The following is a 24946-nucleotide window of genomic DNA, read 5'->3' as shown; positions in this document are numbered from 1 at the left end:
TTGGCTTTTAAATCTTTTTTTTTCGTATCATGTTTTAGTTTCTTTAAGTCTAAGCTCCATTTAATGGCATAGAAAAACCTTGTTTGATAACGAAATAAGTGCGTTTTTTTAAAAAAAGTAAACTTTCTTTTAAATAAGTGATTTTTTTAAACGAATAAATGATAAAATATTACAATACAAGGTACATTCTTTTTATTCTGCTTGTATAAATTTATTGGAAATTTTTTACAATTTTTTCAAAGTTTGTTTAGTCTTTGAATCTGTAACAAAGTTTAAATATTGATAAAATAACACGGTTTGATTTTACAATGATTAATCAGAATAAATATTTTCGAAGCAATTTTAACATATTTTAATAGTAAGAATAATTTTAGATTTTATAGCTCATAATCTTTAAAAACATCGCTGAGTTAAGTAAGTATTCTCTTTTTACTAGTACAAGTTAAATTGCTCTTTCAAACCTAATGAGAATTTCTTTTAGACATGTCTGAATCTTGTATTTTTATCTTCTATTAATGTAAGTTATTTAAAAATGTGCGTTATTTTTTCAATCTTTACGAATTTAAACACTAACTTTGTACTCATCTTTGAACTAGATTGTAAACATATATAAGGTTATTTTAGTAAACCTTTGGATAGTAACCTTGTAGTAAACCTTGAAACACTATTTCTAATTTATTGCACAGAGAAACACATTTTTCACATTTATACAAATACTTGATCATGCGATTATGCCTAATTCAGGTGTGGGGATTTTAAATCTGAAACAAGTTTTTTCCTAAATCTGCAGGTTTGTTCATAAAAATGACGCTTTTGGACAATTTTTGCCGAAATGTACTGCCGACTGTTTAGGCTTTTCGTTAGACTAAAGTCCCTGAACCTGTTAGTTCCTGTATATTTAGTAAGAACATATGACAGTATCTAGTCAGTCTATTAATGCCAAAATGAATAGGCGGTCACATAAATGATGCTACAAACCTCTAGAGGAGTTTAAGCACATCATCAGGATTAAAAAATGACTTAGAAACAACTGTCTGAAATTGTCGCCGTACGCTGCCAGGGGCTCTTCCTTTTATGACCGGTCTAAATGCTCACAAAGAAACAGTTCATGATAGAAATGTGCACTTAGTGGCGTATGAAGATATTTCCGGGAGTGAGTTCTTATGTAATTTAGTCTTGATAATGTGCCTTAACTTTCCTAGAAGTTTGTCGCAGCCTTTATGCGATCCTCTGTTATATGTAACGTATTTAAGCCTGTTCATTTCGTCAAAAAATGTCACTAAAAAACTGTAACTTGGTGGGGAAAAAACCTATTCCAGATTCTGTGAATTCTGCGATACGAAAATATCTAGGGCCTCTTACAAAAATCTCATGCAGCAGAAAACAAACAAAAAAATTTCCAGGGTTATTTATATTTTTTTAAATCTACTGATTCCAAAAATATAGTCTTTTTTAAAGCATTCAAGCTATTGAATGGAAAGGTTTGTAATAATTTAAGCTATATTCAAAACTTACAAACAAAAAAAATTATATTGTCTTTGATGATATTGTCCTTTTATTGCAAATGATATTGTCTTTGCATGAACCTTTAATAAAATAAGCTTAACATTTTTAATTTTCAAACTTAAGTGATTGAATACCAAAAGTCCTTTCACATGATACTAAAAATGAACATTTATTATAATTTTTATTTAACGTATAATTATTCCCGTCGCATTAAATTCTGAGATTATTCTTAAATAAATAAGCAGTTTTTTTATGTATTTAGGGCCAAAGCAAATTTCTATTTATCCAATATTTCTCAAAAAAGGAATAGCATTCTCATTATTTGTATGCATTTAACTAATATTTTAAGAATTATCTGGTTATTTTTTACCTACTTCGAGTTCTAAAACTGCAGCTTAAGTAGGATACCCTTATACTCTCACGAAACTATGTAATAATCTTTTTTCTATAACTATTTTTTTATATATTTTATATTTATATGTCCCACTTTTATCCTACAACATAGAGAAAAAAAAGTATGGTTGAAACTACTTGAATATAGTAAAATGTTAAGTTTTTCTGGCTCTATGGGAACACCTAAAAGCTTAATGACTTTTACCGGAGCGCTTTGGTAATGATTTCGTAAAAATTAACAATAAAATACAGTTTTAAGACATGCGATAAAATTTGTTAGATGTGATAAAAATTGTCAATTATATCATGAGAATTTAGTCACAAAAACCATTTATTAATTAAATTTTCTTTTCAGTTTTACTTTACAATTTTGGTGGGTTTTTCCTAAATGTGTGGTAAAAAGAACTAAAAATCTGAAAACTAGAATTTCTTTCTAACTATCTGGTACGGTAAAATTTTCGAAATGAATGGTTTAAATACCATATGTAATGGTTTTCATTACCAGAATTGTCAATACCGATCGGTACGTTAAATATTTACCGGAATTTTTTCTCCTTTTACAAGAAGAGCATGCAGAGAATCATTTTTTTAAAGTGTTAATTTAAGGATATATCTCTTAGATTTTTTTCCGTTCTTTAAAAGTTAGTAATTAAACGCTAAAGAAAAATTCTTAGATTACATTAAAAATAACTAAAGTAAAATAGGAGCCTTGTTTACATACTAAAATTCCACCATTAGTTAAAAAGTGTTCTGTTTTCTTAACTTCTCCCTATATATATTTTAATGACTGTCTTTCTTTATCCACTTTAAATGACAGCAATTTAAGTTTTCAGGGATTTATGTTGAATGTCTCTTAAGTTTGAAAACATTTCAGAAAAATTTTGCATAGTTTTAAATTGTTTAGGCAGAGTAAAAAGACATTAGTTTCAGAAGCAATTTTCGCTTCAAAATGTAAATGTCAGGCATTTAAGAGGATTATATCAATTTTTCATTTTAAAATGAGAATTTTTGTTGCGCAATTTCTCGCACTTATGATAATATGTGTTTATTTTTGCTGTTGATAAAATTTATTTTAATTAACTAAGAATGAAAGTTTTTATAAAAAGTTGATAATTATTTTGCTGCAAGCAAAACTTAATGCGTGTTTATGAACATTTATGAAATAACAGGTTTTTTTAAAAAAAATATTGTTATATAGTTTTAAAATAATTAACTACTCTTAGGAACAAATATTTTTTGTGTAATTTGGATGAGGGAATTTTAAATCTGAAAACAGTTTTACTCCTAAAACTACAGGTTTTTTTAATGGAAATTTATTCTATAGATTATCAAAATGTAGAAGATTAAAAACATTATATCTAACAAGGAGTCGCATAAATGTTGCGTCAAACTTTTAGGGGAGTTAGATAGAAATCATCAAGTACATCATCAAGATTAAAATAGTTAAATGACCGGGAATGTCGTCATACGTGGCAAAGAGGTCTTTTCTATTACGATATGTTTAGAATCAAACAAAATCGCTTATAGGAGTAAGAGCCCTTATCGGCGTATGGCAATATTTCCGAGCACAGCTTCCGTGTTGGAGTCCCTATATAAATAAGTTTAATTTCTTCGTTTTTAAAACAGATTATTTTAAATTTGCATAATTAGGAAAACAAGTCTGGAATTTGATGTGTTGTTGTAATGTTATTCACAGTTATTTTTTAATTTGTATTGTTCTAATTTGCGAGAAATAATTTGGTGAATGATTTTTCATTATTTAAAACACATCATTAAATCTTAAAGCATTTTTAAAACATATAATTTAATATTTACATGGGTTACAGTTATAAGAACCAGTTTGGAATTTGTAATGTCTCAGGTCGTTGTAATGTTGCTCACAGGTGTTTATTTAAATTAATTTTTTTCACTATACAGGAAATATCTCGGTGTATATTTTAAATTTCTGTTGTTTGCAAAAATTTATAACGAGTAAAACTTATAATAAGGTACATTAAAAGGTACTCAATTTATATCAGAAGGTGCTGGATTTTGAAAATTACTATTTTTGTTAAATGTTTTATTTCTGCTCTGCCAAACATCTATTATTTTTAAGAATTATATAATTTTTAATGCATATCCAAAATAACATATAATTTTGAAGTGTAAATTTTTTTCAAAAAAAAAACTAGTATTTGTTTCCTTAAATGTTCAAAACAATGTGCTACCAATAGATATCTTTATACTTTTATTGCTTATTTATTATTTTTTCTTATACTTACTTTAAGCCTTAATATCAAACTGATTCTTATTTCATAAAATATCCCTGCAGCTGTTACAGCAGACGATATTCACTTTTCATTAATTATCATTTAATTCTACAAATTCTTCTTAGCCTCTAACATATATCATATCTACATTTATTAATGAAAAATGTGGAAACATTACACAAATAGAATTTAGTTGCACAAAAATAATTTTTATACCGCAAAAAATCATCATTTTAACTGCAAATATCTTTCGTTAATACTTTCCCAATGTAAAACAGTTTTAAAAATCTTTTGACTTTCCTATTCTTTTCATGCTATCAATACTTTAAAACATGTAAGAAAGTAAATATAATATGTTTACTTCTACAAGTATTTTACTCCAGAAAACTGTTTCTGGAGCTTATGTGGATAACTGAAACAGATGGTTTTGATCAAAATATCTGAAGATATAAATTGACAATTCTTTTAGAAATTGAATTAGAGCATTCCTTCACATGTTTCACTTTTAAAAAAAAGCATGAAACTATTGGTTGAATTTATTTATTTATATCTCTTAACATAGGGAAAATATAAAACTAAGGAAAACACTAAGGAAAATATACGGCCAAAACTGCTAGAATATCATTAAATTTACCGTGTTTCTGGCTCTATCAGAACACCAAAACGCTTGGTAATGTTGAAAACACTAAGGAAAATATATGGCCAAATCTGCTAGAATATCATTAAATTTACTGTGTTTCTGGCTCTATCAGAACACCAAAACGCTTGGTAATGTTTAAATGCTTTGGTATGTACTTTGGTAAGAATGTTGGTTAAATTCACTATAAAATATAGTGTAAAAGTTTGTGATAAAAATTAGTAAATGTGGCAAAATTTGATGTTTGTTTATGATTTTTTAAGGCATAACATAAAAAAAAAAAATTTTTGAAATTCACTTTCTAATTCAGTATTCAGTCTTCTTTACTAATTATGTGGTAATAAGGATTATAACTTTGAAACTCAGAATTCCCTGTAAATTGTCATCATATGATCGGAAAAATTGCTAAAAGAATGGCTTATAAATATAACATAATTTAGTTTTATTACAAGACTTATGTTTTTTTATACCATGGGTAAATTTACCAAAATGTTTTTCTTCAAGTAGTTATTTCCTTTGAAATTAATGAAAACAATTAAAATAAGAGTACAAATTTACAGAATTAAAACATATTATCTGTGTGATTTAAAACGCTTTATAACTATTGATGGTATAGGTTAATAATTTCTCTCATAAATTATTTCCCAAATTTGTTGAATTATCACACACAGAGAGAAATTTGATGATGAGTATAGATAATTTATGAATTAATGCACTCATTAATTCCGCTTGGATATCAATTTACGGTCAACTACGTAACTAAAACCTCTCTTGAGAGTTCATCACGATGAAGCTTGCAACACAATAAATTAATATTTGAGTTTATTACCATTCGTTTAGTTTCGCAACAAGTGTTTGAATTATACCGAAGCAAGTGAATGGAAATATCCAGTTCGTACAGTGATTGTACTTAAAACTGTTTCGTTGAAATTACAATAAAGTGTTTCATTCATATAAGGAATGCAATGGAGTAATATGTGTGCTGTATATGCTAAACAAAGTGAATAAACACAAATAATAGCACAAAATCATACACAATACAGTTATGACTTCAAAATGAGGAACTTTCTTTTAATGCTCAATCACAGAATGAGACGGGGTAACACTCTGCAAAAAATTATCTCGCATTCTCGTAAAAATTATCGACATTCAGGGCGCCGTTATTTTACCGTAAAGTTCATTTTACGGAAACATGTTATGGAACAAGTAATATGACGTACCAGTAATATTTATAGTTATAAGTAACGTGAAATCACAGAATCTCTTGTTAAAAAAGTATTACTGTAAAAATCACTGTATAATATTTTACGGTAAAAATGGATTTTACAAGTGATGCACCTAAAGTGCCGGTACTTTGTACCGATTTTGATCTGGAATTTATTACAGTGCATGTTGATACAGAAGAAAGATTACAAAGAATTGGCAAGGAGGAAGAAAATAGAAGAAGGCAAATTTCTCTCAATACTTGATCCATGAGTTCCCTTGTCTTTTGGATTGGGTTCAAAATTACAAGGCTACGGAGTTGAACGTTAATAGTCGTAAACTCGAAACAAGTGGGCTGTTCAGCGACAGTTATTAAAAAATTTGTGTTTTATAACTTTTTTATGACAGTTACAGGATGAAAAGAACTAGTAAAAGCAATCTTAATATTTCGTTACGTTTTTCTTTAAACGCTGTACACGTTCATCGAAGTTATAACTAGCCTGGAGAGAATGATGTGATTACAAGAATTCAAAGAATTTAAGCTTGCATTTCATGCATTTTTTAGGCGAGAAGCACACGAATATCATATAGCGAGAAATTCCTTTCCTTTACTACAGCAACTTTATTGTACCAAATAATAGTTATATTATTTGGTACAAAAAAGATAATTAAATTGTTAATTGTTATATATATACCCAATAAAATAGTAATAGAGAGCATTATTTAAAAGTGTTTATTGTTAAGGAATTTAAATTGCAAGGGAAGCAAATGTTTTAAGTACTTCCTTTATGGAATTTGTTTTCATTACCTTTATCTCTACAAAAGTTTTTCTAACACTTCAAATAAAATATAGTGATTTTTTATTTTGTGACGTATTGTCTGTATTTATATATTTTATCAAGTTCTCTGCCATTGGAAAAAAGCTTTCAAAATGAATTGAGTAAAAATAAAAAAATAAATACTATGTTACAAAACTGAAATCCAAACGTCTACAAAGCATTATCTAAAATGTGTACATTTTTTATTCAAAATTTAGAAATATTATAATTTAGGAAGGACATTTTTTCGAGATTTTTCCAATCTTAAATTCACTTTTATTATAAATAGTTCATTTTTTAAATTTTTTATGCTTTCTTTTTCATGCCTTTTTTTCAAGCTTAAAGATCAAGAACAAGAATACATTTTAGCATAAAAATAAACATAAAAATATATATTCTAGCATTAATTATTCTTTTTTGTCGCATTTCTTTTCCATTTTAAATAATTTGGCACTTATCCTTTAAAAGGTATTGAAATTTTCCGTAAAATATGTTTTGACATTCTATTAGTTTCCGAACTTAAAGTAGCAGTTGAATTTGAAACAATTCAAATGATTTTGAATAGATATATAGTTTAATGTTTGGATCATTAATCTCAATTTTTACTGTAGATAAAATGAACAAATCTAGAAACAAGAAAATCTTCTTTAGTATATAAAATAAAACCTTTACATAAATCGGAAAATTCAGCCAACCGTAATATTTTTTTTAAAATTTCATATTCATTTATAGAGCGATGAATTTTCAGATTTAATTTTTAACTCTAATTGTATTTCCATAAAAAAAAATCATTTTTCTTTGTGTTAGTTAATACCAACTTCTAATTGAAAATGGGAAAGGGTAACTTAAAATTCAATTAGAATTACTTTTTTATGCACAATTACTTTAACTTAGAATAACAAAAAATAAATATAAAATATCTTGTATTACATATGATTTTTATAGTATTCTAAACTTCATCAGTATTTTTAAAATACTCGCAATAATGTAGTTTTAAATCATAAAATGTACATACAAGTGTACATCGAATGTAGTTTTATGTGTAATAGATAGGGTTACTATTTTATTAAGCAAGCATTTCTATTAACACAATTTACTTTTATGATCAAGGAGTTTTTATTAAATATAAGGAAATTAAGTTAAAAATCTAGCAAAACATTAAGTATTGAATTCACGTACAAAACTTATACTTTAGTTAAAAACCACTTTACTTGAAAATTTATAAAAATAAAATCTGTGTTGTAAAAACTGTGTGAATCTGTAGACTTCATAATAGACTTAAATCTGTAACTGCAAATTTTTTCAAAACACTAATTGATATTTTCTTTCTTTCGTTCGTTCATAATATTAAAAAGTGATATAAATTATTTTTGCAATCTTACTCTAATCTTGCTCTCCATTATGAAAAAAAAAAACTTTTTTGACAAATTTTCTGAGTGCAAAACAAAATACGTTGCTAGTCCAAATTAGTCCAATTTGCATAAATATAGTTCTTTTCGATTTGCTAAATTTTAGGAAAACAATAATCAATGAATATTAGTAGTTGATTTTTTCAGAAATATTAGTTATTGATTTATACAAAATTTAAACTAGAGAACTTGATTCATGAAAATTTTAAATTATGCACTAGGATATTTATTTTAATACTATTTTCGACAAGTAAAAATAATTTATTAAAACAAAATATGCTATTGACTTAATTATTGTTATTTCAAAATTTAATACTATTTTTTTATTTTGCTACTTTAAAAAAATGGTCTTTCTCTCTAAATCATAAATTGTCAATAATCTTACCTTCATAAATATCATAGTTGTTACTGAGAATATAATGATTTATAAAGAATTTTAAAAAAATTTGCTATGTTAATAATAATTTTACACAACTGATTATTTTACACAACACATAGCACTCCATGGCAGACTCTTTGGAGGATTACAATTAGGGTGGGGAGTGTTGTTGACAATGTTGTTGACATCGACAGTGTCAACCTTCATCTATCAAAAGGTACCTCATCACAAAATTGAGTTAACAAGTCTTATATACCAGTGAATTGGGATTGTATTTTTGTAGTGGTAGAGACATTACAGTACTCCTCCACCAGAATTATATCTGTGATGGAATTCGTTGAATGGGATATCATTGGTTGATTCATTGCTGTTTTGTGAGAAACCGTGAGAGCTGTATTAAGGTTACGATCGTGGGCGCTCCTGTGTTGCCTTTAGCAGTCGAGTGTATACGTTGTTAGTTGTGTGCAATCGAAACTGAGAAGCAACGGTGCAAGGAGGTGGATAATGTCGCTGTCACAAGTAGCATGTCAACTGTTCAATGTGGAACATGCATCGAAGTAGGCGTGTTCAAATCGTAGTGGGAGTTTTTGTCAAGGTAGGCGTTTCCCATCACGTCCGGGTCACCAACGTGAAGAGAGTAGATATCGACAATGTCAACCTTCATATATGAATTGGTACCTCAACATAGAATGGAGTTAACAAGTCTTATATACTAGTGAATTGGAATTGTAATTTTGTAGTGGTAGACACATTACAAGGGCTTTAATCAGTTCTGACATAACTGGTGCCACAGTTTCTTCGCTTTGTTTCTCTCTCTTTTAAATTTATTTTATTTCTTCCATGCGCTGGATATATGCTTATATACACTGTACAAAAATGGGTGCACATAAAATTTAATCAAATTATTTATCAAAATTTGATTGACTGGAGTTGACTGAATTATCACCTCCACATGAAAGTCTACACTTAAAAAAAAGCATGGTAGAGCTACCAGATTATGGTGAAATTTATAATGATTCCGGTTGTATCAGAGCACCAAAACTCACAATAATTTTCCCCGAAGCTCTTTGGTAAGGACCTTTGAAGAAATTAACAATAAAATTTATCCATTCTAATCATGGTTTGATAGCCATGATGTTTGGTAGTAATTGAAGTGAAATCTGGTAATTTTATTAGTCCTTCTTCTAAACAACTAATTAGTTATTCCGAAACATAAATTTAACACGATTTTGTTTTTGAATTAAATTTAAACATGCTAAAAAAAAAACTCAACTTAGTAAAATTCAACACAATCACGTGCATCATTCATTAAGTTTTTTTTTTATAGTTTAGCACCAAAAAACTGGACAATGGTTGACCTCATTTCACAATTAATACTATATTTATTTAATGCTTTGCGTAAATCTTTTATTAAATATTCCACTTCATGTACATTTATTATAGTATCACCATTGTGTAATACAGATAAAACTCCAATATATTTAACCGGAAATATCACATTAACAGAAACAAGTATATAATGTTTTAAAACAAAATTCTATCTTTCATAAATTCGAATTCTATATAATTGAATATCTGCAAACAAAAGATTTACGAAAAGTGTTTTGAATTTATTTGCTTTTATGGAACCTCGCCTTAAGGGCTCAAATACTTCTTTCAGCATTGTTAGGTTGAACAACTGTGACCCACTTGTGAAAGAAGAGCTTTATTTGTCTTCGAGTAAAACTTTTCTTTGATCTTTGTGTTTAACAAAGCGAGAAGTGTGACAATGTAACGTTGATTCCAAGCTAAGCGTAAATAGGATTTGTCGGGATGATGTTAGATTTATTATAAAAGTGATGGTAGTTGAAGGGTATAATATTGTGTTTTGATTAGTGCGCTTCATTCTGTGGCAAAGAATACCAATTTGGAATCAGAGTATAATTATAATCTGCGGCGCATTCTGCACCTCACTGTTTCGTTTTTCGATTGTCTGTATTTCTCTGCACAACGGTATATAACATGAAAACCAAATATGTTTCTAATTTTTGCCGGTTCATTCTTATAATACATACGATGATGCCAGATAACACATACTAGATAGCAGAAGACATACGATGAGATCCTTCCATAACAATAAAGTTTAAAAAATCTTCAGCAATAATGAAAATAAAATAGGTAAAAATTACAACGGTATTTACCTATAATTTACATAGTGGAACAATTTTATTTGGTTTTCTATTTTGTCTTCAATTGCGATTTTTTAGCATATCTTGGTTATTATATATATATATATATATATATATATATATATATATATATATATATATATATATATATATATATATATATATATATATATATATATATATATATATATATATAGGATAGGAGCGTTTCTGAATTCATGAAGAGCATGAAGAAACAATTTGTAATGGGGAAGTGCCCTTAGCGGCATATGACGACCTTTCCGAGTGTGATTTTCTATTAAGTTTAATTCCTGATGTGTCCTAACTCTCCTAGAAGATTGTCGTAACATTTATGTGGCCCCCTATTATTATAACGTTTTGACAACTGCAAATTTCGTCAAAAAACTCGACTATTGTTTTGACATTTATAAAAAAAAAAACTGTTATTGTGAAAGAAAAACCGAAAGCAGATTTGAAATGAGCAGTACGAAATTTTCTTGGTGGCTCAGTGAGGATTCAGATTCGAAATTCCCCCACTCGAATCAGGCAAGATCATGTATTTGTATAATACATCAACAACTAACTAAAAAAAATTCTTGAAACAAAGTACGCTGAGAACAATTGATAAGCGGCAAAATATTTTTGAATGTTCCATGTTCTTATGTTATATTTATTTGTTGAAGAACACCATCCATCTTCCAGTGCTGTCAAAAAGACTTTATCATAATATGTAAGTGAGTAATCATAGATATATTTAGATTTGAAACATGTAATTCTTTTATTTTGAGCTTTCATTACATCAAGATACTAAATCCATCCACTTAGATAAAATCCACAGATCAGATATAAGTATTTAAAATTTGATGCAAGTTACATTTGTACCAAACGTTTTTCAATAGATATACATGTTTAATTTGAAATGCTCCTCCTTTCTCATTATCTTCAATCTATTTAATTGAATTACTTATCAGTTCTCTGTATTTTGTTACATATCACTATATGACATAAAAAGCAAAATCGTCTGAATGCTCGGTTTATTTTTATTATTCAACAATCCATTCTTATAATTCATTCATCATTTTGTCGGTTCTTTCTTGCTATTAAAAATGCGCGACTTCTGCAAATTGAATCTAAAAGTTTAATTGCGATGAAAAAGTAAAGATTTTAACATGTTAAAAAATAAAGATGCTAACAAGATAAAAGGGAAGATAAAAAAAACATATTTTAAATTGAAGATGTAAAGAGGATAATAGGGAAGATATTAATGTACTAAGAATGGAGGATGTTAACGGGATAAAAAGGAAGATATAGTAAGCTGTTAAAAGTACAAAAGGGAAGATATTAACATAAAAATGGAAGATTTTAACTAGATAAAAGGGAAGATATTGGCATAAAATTGTAAGATGTTGAAAGAATAAAAGGGAAGATATTAATATAAAAATTTAATATGTTAACAGGAAATAAAGGAGGATATTAACAAGTTAAAAATGTAATATGTTAACAGAAGAAGAGGGAAGATATTAACAAACTAAAAATGAAAGATGTTAACAGGAAAATAGAAAAGACAGTAGCACATTAAATATGGAAGATGTTAGCAGGTGATGGCAGCAAGTTAAAAGATGTTAACTGGATAAAAGGGAAGATATTAACATAAAATTGTAAAATGTTGAAAGAATAAAAGGAAAGATATTAATATAAAAATTTTGTATGCTAACAGGAAAAAAGGAAGATATTAACAAACTAAAAATGTATTATATCAACAGGAGAAAAAGGAAGATATTAACAAACTAAAAATGAAGGATGTTAACAGGATAATAGAAAAGACAGTAACATAATAAGTACGGAAAATGTAAGCAGGTTAAAGGAGAGCATTAATATGTTCTCAGATTTCCAAAATTCCATTTTCGTTTAGTTTTTAAAAGCTGCTTTATATTTTGTCGTATAAAATCTGTCTCATAATTTAAGCTTAAAAACATGATTGACAGATTTAAATCTATACATTTTGATAAATTTTCAATCTAGATTTATCCTAATAATAAATGCTGGTTATGCATCAAATATTTATTTTTGAAGTATACTTTCTTCAACAAGTCTATTACAATTTTTATAGGTACTGGAATGAATTCATCCAGAAAACTTTTTTAAAAATATTTTTCAACATTTCAGATGATTGATTACCTTTCTTTTTCCTTGCTTTCATCCTTGCTAAAAAAAGGTAAATATTTGTTATTAAAGCAACTTCTTACAATGTATGACCTAATGTCGTTGGAAAATGAAAAATTGCATTTTTCAAATGATTTATTATTCATAGCTTTGTAAGAAAACTTACATGTTTTTTAGGAAAAACTTTAAAAATACATTTGTTTTCAAAAATATTTTACCAAAAACGGAATACACAGTGTAATAAATAATTGGTTTTTGACATTTAAAAACGCATTGTAGTTAATTTTTATTATAACGAGGCAAGTGTCATCCAAATTAATAAAATAAACAATCCTATCTTTACTTTGATATTTTGCGTTTATATACATTTAGCTTTCATTAAAGCACTTAATCCTAAATATTTTTTTTTAATTTTGATATGTATCAAATGAAGTTGCATTTTTTAATGTTTTAGGTTACACAATTTGTCTAAACACAAGAAAGTGGCAATAAAAACCACATAAAGTTTCAGCAGTTTAAAAAAATCGCTGCTCCATACTCTTGAAAAGATTGGTTTCTAATGATTAAGGTAACATATTTATTAGTGTTTGATTTTTTCTCATTCATAAAATTTATTCAAGATAATTACTTTCTTTACGTTAAAAACATTGTTCATTTTATAGTTAAAAAAATTAAACTGCTTAAAAAGCAGCTTGAGCTTCGCTTAATATTTGTAGTTGAGTTATTTTCAATTCATTCGATATTAAAATTAAAATTTTATTGCCTGTTTTAAAAACTGGTATTTAAGTCTTACATTTAGCTGAATTATGCATCGAGCATTAATTAGGTAAATGATCAACCCAGGCATAAATAGATCCTAAATTTTAGTAACTAATGAAACAAAAGAAGTGCTTTTTTCTGCTATGATGATAATATGATATGATTTGATTAGACTTCAGCTTATGAAACAGTAGTATATGATTTCATTAATTACACGCGATAGGATTTGATACATTGCTTAACACACTTTCTCTGTAGGGGTAAAATAAGTATATAATTATTAAATTAGTGCTAATAAACATTACGAAATCCTAATCAAAGTTCAAAGTCATGCACTGTCAAAATTTAGAATGCAATAAAAAAATGTTTTTGCTAATTACTATTGGTTACCCTTTAATATGAATTAACATAATGAAATTTTCAAAACACGTTTTTACAAAACACTTCTCATCATCAAAATAAAATTAATATTTTAATTACCAATCAACTCCGAAGATGATGCTATTGATTACAACAAACTCAAGATTCTCCACATTTTCCATACTCAAACAATTATTTTGATGAAGATAATTGTTTAATTTATTTAATTAAACAATTATTTTTGTATATAATTTAATGTTTTAAATTTAATTATATACAAAATTATAAAAAAAATTATTATAATATTAAATTATATACAAAATTATATACAAAATTATATACAAAATTATATATTAAATTATATACAAAATTAATTTTTTAAATAAAATTTCATTTTGTATATAATTTAATTTCCTAAAATTTCGATTACCGTTGACTTTAAATTATTTAGTGATGTTGAAATACACTTTCAAAGCGAAATTATATTTGGGAAAAAATGCGTGGTTTCAGATTATTTTAGGAATACTAATTCGGTGACATATACCTCTCATGCCATTTACGTTGATACTGCCCTCTTTAAGAAACGAATAAAAAATAATAAATTAAGAACGTGCTTAAAACTCAGTTTTAAATTAAGTAGAACAGTGAAAAAATAAACACCCATAATTTTCTTTTTTAACTATTAAAAAGCATTTCATTTATGACAATGGCTAAACCTAAACCTATTTGAAAATTTTTTAAAAACGACCATCCTGAACGAATTAAATTAAATTTTTGCTTTTTGATACATAATTTATTTTTATTTCAATTCTAACGTTTATTTTAAATAACTTAGTTCTTCCAAAACACAAAGCTTCTTAAAGCGTAATTATAAACAAAATAAAAACGTGGTTTCAGATAAATTCAAAAATAATAATTCAGTAACGTAGCCCTTACATGCCATCCACGTTAATATCTGAGCTTATCTGATACAATGATTTAATGAATTATAATTACAATGATTTAATCTGTGCTTATCTGATACGATGATGGAAATATTAGGGAATGTGAAGTAAACTCTTTTTTTTAATTAATTAGAACTATAAGTTAGCAAATATCACTGATATTATCATTTAAATATTTCAAAAAAAATAGAATCATCTTTAATTTAACAAAGGCTATTGCCAACCAAAGAAGAAAATTATGTTTCAACCGACTTTCTTGAATGGAATAATTTATATTCGTGAACAATTTTTAGGATCGGAGACCTCATTTTTTCAATACACAAGGTTATAAGTCTCAAAAACTCTTTATTTTATTATTCTATATAGCATTGCGATAAATAGATAATAAAAATATACTAAAATAGTTATTTTTTTTTACATTTATACTTATGTTTCCCAATTTGATTAGATGTCATAAAACATTTAGAAAATAATTAAAAGAATAAATGATAGATTTTCCGGCATAGTGAGTTTATATGACGTGATTTTATTGAACGCATTGATTGTTTAGTAGATAATCAAACTAAAGTCAAATTTTCTTTTTCAATTGCGTTCCACAATCTGGTAAAACATTGTACAGAATTTATTAAACTTAATAATGTTGAAACATATGAAATTTGGCTTGTCGAATTCATGGGCTTAACGTGATAGTATGACAAAAAATGTGAGCTAATAGCTGATAAAAGAAATAAGCAATTAACATTATAAGAACTGGTTGTAAGTGAAGCAATAAACAACTCATGAAGTAAAGCTTTTCCTCTATTACAAGTTTTACCCCCTCCCCCCTTCCAAAAAAGGAAGAAAAAAGGAAAACAAATGTTAAAGGAGCTTTCGTTACCATATTGCAGTTACGCTACATTCTTTGCGTCAATTTACTAAAACATATGCTATATAATGCGAGAGCTTATTACTCATGCATTCTGGGGTAATAAAGTCATTGATGTTTTTACATTTCACTGTTTTTATACAATAATGTACATGAATATATGCATTGATTTGAATATATACATTTATTTTACCGAAAAATGAAAAATATAAATTATAATTACATTGACAGTTTAAAAACATGAATTATAATTACATTGCTTAAAGACCACTCATACTTTGTATCTTGATTGAAAATAATATTAACACTATAAAATAGATAAACGAAAAAATATATAAATATTAATGTTCTATTTTCAAAAGATAAAGTACTTTGAAAACTTTCTACCAACATATTTCGCTATCATTTTTCAGAAACAGTTAAATGTACAATAAAAAATTATGTTTATCAATAAGAAATGAAGAAAATTATTACCTAAATAAATCAAGGCTAAACATGTATTTTTAATTTCAGTTAGTGACAATAATAGCTTAGATAGCAAAATTACCACTGTCGACTTGGGGGAAAAAACAATATTCTCATTTCGTAAAACAATAAAATCTTTATGGTGCATCATTATCTTCAAGAGTTTCTATAAGAGATTACATTTTACCTGAAAAACCTTTCAGTCATTAATTGTAAGATGAGATCCTGGGACGTATAATTGACAATTACTTTTACTTTTAAGATCATTAACTTTGGGAAACGTACGGAGAGAATCATAAAAGTTAGATTAATAGTAGCAAAGTAATTTGAAAGTTTAAAATGTTGTATAGAATTGTTAATCAATTCAATAATAAATACAAAAATATAAGTCCCAAGATACAAAGTCCCAAGATAATAAATTGCAATAAACTTTTCATTTTATCATCTAATAAACTAAGTTTTTCACTGTAAGTTCGGAAATAGGAAAGGCAATTTTTTATTTCATTTTCTGAAATGAAAAAGAGCGTTTTGTTTGTTAAAAATATTGTGTTGTAAGGAATTTCGGAACACATTTTCCTATTTGTACTCAATTCGCTACTTTTAATTCATTTGATCTCACTGAGAATTTAGTACATGGAGAAAAAGAATGGTAAAATTATTATGGCATATGGTACGACAGTTCTGTTGTTCTGTTTCTGGTTAATAAAACAAATAACATACGGTTATTAAATCATTCATTTAGTTATTTTTCCTTTCATATGATATAGTTCATACCGGAAATTCTGGTTTTTAAAATTATTGCTACACATTTAGTCAAAAACACAAAACTGAAAAATAAATTTGTCCGAATTAATGAGTTTTATGCCATACTCTCTAAGGAGTTTTGATAAAATTACTAAATTTTACCACAATTATCACCAATCAGCATGGTAATGAAACCATACTTCACTGTGAATTCTACATAAAGTCATAACCAAAGCACTTGGGTAAGACTTACCGTTTTTGGAGATCCGAAAGAGCCAGAAACACGTCAAATTTTACCATATTCTGCGTATTTTGATCATTTTTTCTAAAGACTTTTTTAAACACATTTTCTTAATTTTATTGAATTCTTCATTTGAATTTTTTTGAGCTTGGTGAAAATTTGGAAAAGTAAGGTGTTTCTAAACACATTTTCATATTTTATTGAATTCATTGCTTTAAATCCCTTTGAGCTTGGTGAAAATTTACTAAAATAAAGTTTCTCGGAAACACATTTTCCTATTTTCATGAAATTCATTGCTTTGTAGGAATTGAAAAAAGTAAGATGTTTCTGAACACATTTTAATATTTTATAGAATTCATTGCTTTGAAAAACCTTTGAGCTTGGTGAGGATTTACTAAAACAAGGTTTCTCCGAAACACATTCTCATATGTTTATTGAATTCATTGCTCTGATTCCCTTCGAGCTTGGTGAGAATTTACCAAAATAAGGTTTCTCGGAAGCACATTTTCATATGTTTATTGAATTCATTGCTTTGATTCCCTTTGAGCTCGGAGAGAATTTACCAAAATAATGTTTCTCGGAAGCACATTTTCATATGTTTATTGAATTCATTACTTTAATTCTTTTTGAACTGGTGAGAATTTGCAAAAATAAGGTTTCTCGGATACACATTTTAATATTTTAGAGAAGTTTCTGAACACATTTCAATATTTTATAGAATTCATTGCGTTGAGAAACCTTTGAGCTTGGTGAGGATTTACTAAAACAAGGTTTCTCGGAAACACATTTTCATATGTTTATTGAATTCATTGCTTTGATTCCCTTTGATCTTGGTGAGAATTTACTAAAAAAAGGTTTCTCGGAAACACATTTTCATATGCTTATTGAATTTATTGCTCTGATTCCCTTTGAGCTTGGTGAGAATGTACTAAAATAAGGTTTCTCGGAAGCACATTTTCATATGTTTATTGAATTCATTGCTTTGATTCCCTTCGAGCTTGGTGAGAATTTACCAAAATAAGGTTTCTCGGAAGCACATTTTCATATGTTTATTGAATTCATTGTTTTAATTCTTTTTGAACTGGTGAGAATTTGCAAAAATAAAGTTTCTCGGATACACATTTTAATATTTTAGAGAAGTTTCTGAACACATTTCAATATTTTATAGAATTCATTGCGTTGAGAAACCTTTGAGTTTGGTGAGGATTTACTAAAAGAAGGTTTCTCGGAAACACATTTTCATATGTTTATTGAATTCATTGCTTTGATTCTCTTTGAGCTTGGTGAGAATGTACTAAAATAAGGTTTCTCGGAAGCACATTTTCATATGTTTATTGAATTAATTGCTTTGATTCCCTTTGAGCTTGGTGAGAATGTACTAAAAAAAGGTTTCTCGGAAACACATTTTCATATGCTTATTGAATTTATTGCTCTGATTCCCTTTGAGCTTGGTGAGAATGTACTAAAATAAGGTTTCTCGGAAGCATATTTTCATATGTTTATTGAATTCATTGCTTTGATTCCCTTTGATCTTGGTGAGAATTTACTAAAAAAAGGTTTCTCGGAAACACATTTTCATATGCTTATTGAATTTATTGCTCTGATTCCCTTTAAACTTGGTGAGAATTTACTAAAATACGGTATCACATTTTCCTATTTTTATTCAAACCAGTCCTTTTGAGCTTAGTAAGAATTTAGCAAAGTAAGGTATTTTAGAATACTACAGCTACAAAAAATTTATAAAATTACATATGTGAATAACCAATAATCATTTTACCTATTGGTAGTTTTATTTGCTTTGCTTAATGCGAAAAAAAATCTGAAAATTGTTGTTTTCGTCGTTTTACCGATTTTTTCACTATTACTTATGTAGATTACTATTATTCATGGCATCCAGTTTCTCTTTGGAAAACATTTTATATTATGTTTGTAAGAATATCGCAGTGCGTTTAAAATCGTAGAGTGAATGAAATAAGAAAAAAACTAATTAATTGCGTTGGAAGAAAGCTCAATGAAATGAACTACAAGAATCATTTAAGTAAACCAACTATTTAGTACTGCATTATGCTTTTCAAAAAGGATTTATTCAATAAGGGTGTCGGAAAATGTCGCTATATGAAACAATTGGGAAACGTAATTTAAAAATCATGTGTCTTATACTATTTAACAAAAGCGATTTTTAAATTGTCATATTAAATTTAAATACTATGTAGGACAATTATTAACACTTTTACATTTAGTTTTTTTTGTAAACAATTGATTACAGAAACGAAGCAACCTCTCTTATCCAAATATTGTTATCCTCTGATTTGGGTCCAGTTCCCATTCTTCTAATAGTCAGTCGAATTAACAGCCATTACTTGATGCATAGACATACTTTTAAAATTTAAAATTTATTTAAATAGTATTATTTCACTATATAAACTTAAAATAATTAATAAACATAAATTGAAATTCAAGTCTTAATAATATTATTTTTACTAAAATTTAAATACCTAAATTTGTAATAAAAAAAAAAATTGTTCTTGGCATTTTAAGGTAAAATCTCATACTTTTTTCATTTCAATATTTTTAATTTCTTAATTTCGAAGTTTTGTTTTAATTTTAAGATAACATATTACTATAAAATATTTAAAACATCATATGATTCAAATCAGTAATCAGAATGGACTCGAATCAGTTTTCCAAATCCCCTGATTTGAATCAGTGATCTGATACACTTCATAAGAAACAGTTATTCAAATCACGTGATTTTAATTAGTGATTTGAATCATTGATCCAGATTTCATAATTCGAATCGCTGATGTGAAACACTTGTTTCAAAAATTATCCAAATCACTCAATTTGAATCAGTGATCTGAATCTCGTGATTCGAATCATTGATCCAAATCACATGATTTGAGTCAGGGATTGAATCAAAAAATTCCAATTACTTAATTTGAATCACTGATCTGATTCACTGAATCGAATCTTTGATTCAAATCACATGATACGAATCAGCAATTTGAATCACTATTGGAATCATATGATTTGGATCAATATTGGACTCAAGTGGTTCAAACCACTGAATAGAGTCACTTGATTCGGATCGCCAATTCAAACCATGTGATTCAGATTACTGATTCAAATTATGTAATTTGGATTTCTGATTCAAATCACGCGATTTGTATCGCTATTCAAATCGAGTGGTTCAGATCAGCGATTGAAATCATTCGATTCGGATCAATGATTCGAATTATGCTATTTGATTCAGTTATTCTTAAGCAGTGTCTCGGATCACTGATTCGAATCATGAGATAGGGGTCACTGGCACTATTCGAACCAGTTGATCCATATCGGTGATTCAAATCAAGTGATTTATATCAATGATTCGAATCAAGTGATTCATATCACTGATTCGAATATTGTAATTCTGATCAAATGCTTCAAATGCAATCGAAAGCAAATTGGGTCACTATTCGAATCAAGCGATTCATATCAGTGATTCAAATCATGCACTTTGGATCAATAATTCGAATTAAGTGATTCATATCACTGATTCGAATATTGTAATTCTGATCAAATGCTTCACATGCAATCAAAAGCAAATTGGGTGACTATTCGAATCAAGCGATTCATATCAGTGATTTAAATCATGCACTTTGGATCAATAATTCGAATTAAGTGGTTCACATCACTGACTCAAGTGATACTGATCAATGATTCAAATCATGTGATTCGGATCAATGATTCGAATTACTTCACTAATTCAAATCAAATGATTCGATAAACTGATTCTGATGAAATGATTCACATCACTAAATCAAGTGATTCTGATCAATAATTCGTTTCATGTGATTCAAATCACCGATTAGTACCATGTGATACGGATCAGTGATCCGAATCGAGTGTTTCAGATCTCTGTTCGAATCTTGTAATTTGTGTCACTCATTAGAATAACTTGACTTAAAACGCCTTTATATCACTAAAACCTTATAATTTAATTCCAAGTTTATAAAAGTTAATGCTCTGTAACAATTTGAATTACTTGATAAATAATGCACTCTTTTGAGAAAGCACAGCTATAATGGATTTTTAAACCTTTACTATTGTTGCAAAATTATTCTAGTAATTTATAACGTTCTTTGTCTTATCACTGACAAACAAAGCTACCTTAAATAATATTGGTCACTAATTTATTAAACAAGGCAGGAAGGTTGTTAAGGTTTTCACAGAGAGTTTTCTTCTAACCTAAGTATATACGAGTAACTCCAAAACAAACATCAGACTTCTAGGTATTTTTCCACAAGTGATCACTCGCATTGTCCCTCACACACACAATCCCGGTCAAGCTAGTAGCCCCGTTTTACAGGGCTATGTCTTTTAACGGCCATGGTAGGAACGTCAAGCAATTTTGATCCCACTCAGAGGACGAGTACAGCGCCTGTACTGGTATATCTCTCTACAAACTGCTACCCCACAAACAATAAAATAACTTTTAGCCATGACAAATTTAACGTATGTCTTTCCGCGCAAATACGCCGGTTGCTTATTTGGCTGCCAGAATCAAATTCTCAACCTCTGGCTTTTTACCAGCATAGGGAGTGACGCCTGTGCCAACAGCGCAAAGTTGGTTATAGTTAACCAACTTTACCTATTACATTTCTAAAGCAACTCCCCGAGAAGTGTACCGTTCAGAAAAAAGCTGGACATTCGATAAGAGAACATTAAAGCTGTAGGCCGAGCGAATATTGAATAATCTTCTCATTTTAAGCACAACAAATGCATTGAAAACACATTAAACTGGAGGTGAAGAAAATGATAATATTAAAAAATATTTAAGATGAAAATCAGATAAACTGAACAAGCAACTAGTTACCAAGATTCATTTGATATCATCATATTCGATGTATCTGGGAGTAAGAATTGACTTTTAGTAAGAATCCGAGCTCAGCAATTTTAGAACCAGCTGCATCTTTTTAATTCTTTGCAGAGAGCATGTATAATGTGTTAACAATACGGGCGAATGGGTAAAAGAGTGTGTTTCAATTTTTGTTTTGCATATGTTAGTTTTTTGTCTGATTGAAGTTGCCTTGTAAAAAAATATATTAAAGATTGTGATGTTCCTATTAGGTCAATTGTTTGAATGATTTTACGCATTCACAATTTCTGTTTGATTCACTCCAAACTGGTGTATATGCGTTCAACAAAGTAACTTGGTCGTCACTGTATACTTATAAACATTCTCAGAATACTCTTCGAGAATAACTGAGGTGACAAAAAAAAAGCATTTTCCCTCAAGTTTTTTTTTTTTTTTTCGAATTTCCAATCCAAAAAAAGCATTTTTTTTAATGCTGAAAATTAATATATGCTCTATCCTAAATTCGAAGATGCAAAATATTTTTGTCAGGAAATAGTTTTTTGCTTGACCTATTGATGGTAAAATATGTAATATCCCGTCCACTGATCTGCAATGCATCCAAGTTTTATCTGTAAGAAATACACTGTGATAACATATTTATTAAGTATATTGGTTTAAGGTGCTTAAGAAAAATGTCTGCACAAAATAATAATTAAAACTAGGTAAAGAAATATTTTGGAAAATAATTTCAATACTAGTGAACATATTAATAATAATTAGTCAATACTAATCATTAATTTATAATAATCAATTTTAATAGAAGAGAAGAAGTACAGAATTATTTTGATTTCAATTCAAGTCGGAAAATGTCCCTGCGTGATGAATTGCGAAGAAAGTGGGGCTAGTAATGCCATTTCTTAGCAATATTCAGAGAAACAAAAATAATCGCGAGATTTAAAGAGACGTGCAAATAGTGACGAATTCAAAATAGTGACATCGGCCATACGGGCACAAAAGCAGGGCCGTTTTATCCATTAGGCACTGTAGACAACTGCATAGGGGCCCTGTGCTACAGAGAAAAAAATTGACAATGTTTCTTAAACAGTAAAAATTTAATTCGAAATTTCAATGACGATTGTCTTGGTCTGTACATTACGTCGACGCTATTTTAGTACATTTCTGAACGCATTCCAAATTAGATATTAATATTATGGTAGTTAGTTCATATATAACGCAGAAATATAATCGCAAGCAGTTTTATCGCGGTAGTTTTAACGCCGACTAATCAGATGACTATACAGCAAGAGCAGCTTTTTTAACACAACATGCTTGAAAAACGAAACTTTTCCAAATTGAAATTAATCAAAAACTGTCTTCGTTCAACTATGTCTCAAAACCGTTTAAATTCATTGGCCATAATGGCAATTGAAAATGATGTATTGGAAAAGGTTAACTTTCAGGATGTCTTGAACGATTTTGTAACAAAAAAAGTTAGAAGAGTTAATATTTAAGCTTATTGTATGATTTTTTTTAAATGGATGGATTAATTACTTATATTCTTTTCGTTTGATTCCATATTTTTATTGAATAATGTGATAATATACCTATGTAGTAAAAAACAGCGTAATTATGAATAAAGTGTTGTGTTAGCGAAAAAATATATTAGGAAGTTAGAAGACGGTAGGGACGAGCATTGCCTAGGGGCCGCGATATGCATAAGCCGGCCCTGCACAAAAGTAATGAACGCATGAGATGCAATGCCTACGGAGAAGGGGTTAATAACAACACAATTGTCGGACAACAGTTGTGACATGCAGAAATTTTTAATAAATAGTTTAAAAATTACACCACCACAATGATACAGAATTCAATTGTTAAAGGAAAATCAAATACTATACAGTTTGAAGCTTTATAATTACGCAATTATAATATGTTATGGTGCACGTAAGCTTGATTACGTGAAATGTAATCATGTGATTATGCATAACTAATATTATACTGGATGGCTTATACAGTATTTTATTAGTTATTTCGTACTTTATTATTACAGAAAATCACTACAAACCACAATCTATATCTTTGTTAACTAAAAACATAATTAAAAGTTATTACAATTTTAAACAGCAAAAACTTTTTAAAGAAGCCAATTCGACACAAACAGTTTCACTTTTAAAAAATGTAAAGTATATGAAAGGATGATTTTAAAGAAAATTTCTCCTTGGATTGAAATTTTGAACTTTTCTCATTTTGAAAAAGTATTTGGGATAAAATAGAACGTTATTCAAAACTTGTAACAAAGTTAAAATTTTTTTACAAAATGCTTAATGCAATGTTCTTTCATCTTCAAAAGAAATTACAAGAGTCCATTAGTAGGATTTATAGTCGTTTTTTTTTTTTTTGTCTTTTAACGTTTTAAAAAAATTCTTTAAAACATTGTAACAAGGCTAATTAATTCTCCTCAAGATATTATATTAATAATTCCTCTTTAAGATATTAGAAATTTAGAAAAGGCACCAAACATTCCTTTTCTCCCTTAAATATTTGATAATGGAAATCGAAAATTGAAACATCAGATTCAACAATTAATATAATAGATTTATATTTTGCAAAAATGTGTGCTTCCGTTTATGATATTCAATAATACGAATATTAATAAATAACTTCGTACAAAGATATATATCTAATTAACGTAGGAATAGGTCTACCTATAAGTTTTAACAAAATTTCTCCCCATCTTCTGGTACTGAGCTGTATTACTTGATTCAAAAATTATCGTAGAATACATATCACAAAGCAAAAATTA

Source organism: Parasteatoda tepidariorum, chromosome 4 (genome assembly GCF_982258835.1).
Source record: "Parasteatoda tepidariorum strain Cologne lab strain chromosome 4, Ptep-v5.0, whole genome shotgun sequence".
NCBI classification, from domain to species: domain Eukaryota; kingdom Metazoa; phylum Arthropoda; class Arachnida; order Araneae; family Theridiidae; genus Parasteatoda; species Parasteatoda tepidariorum.
This window is presented reverse-complemented; position numbering follows the sequence as displayed.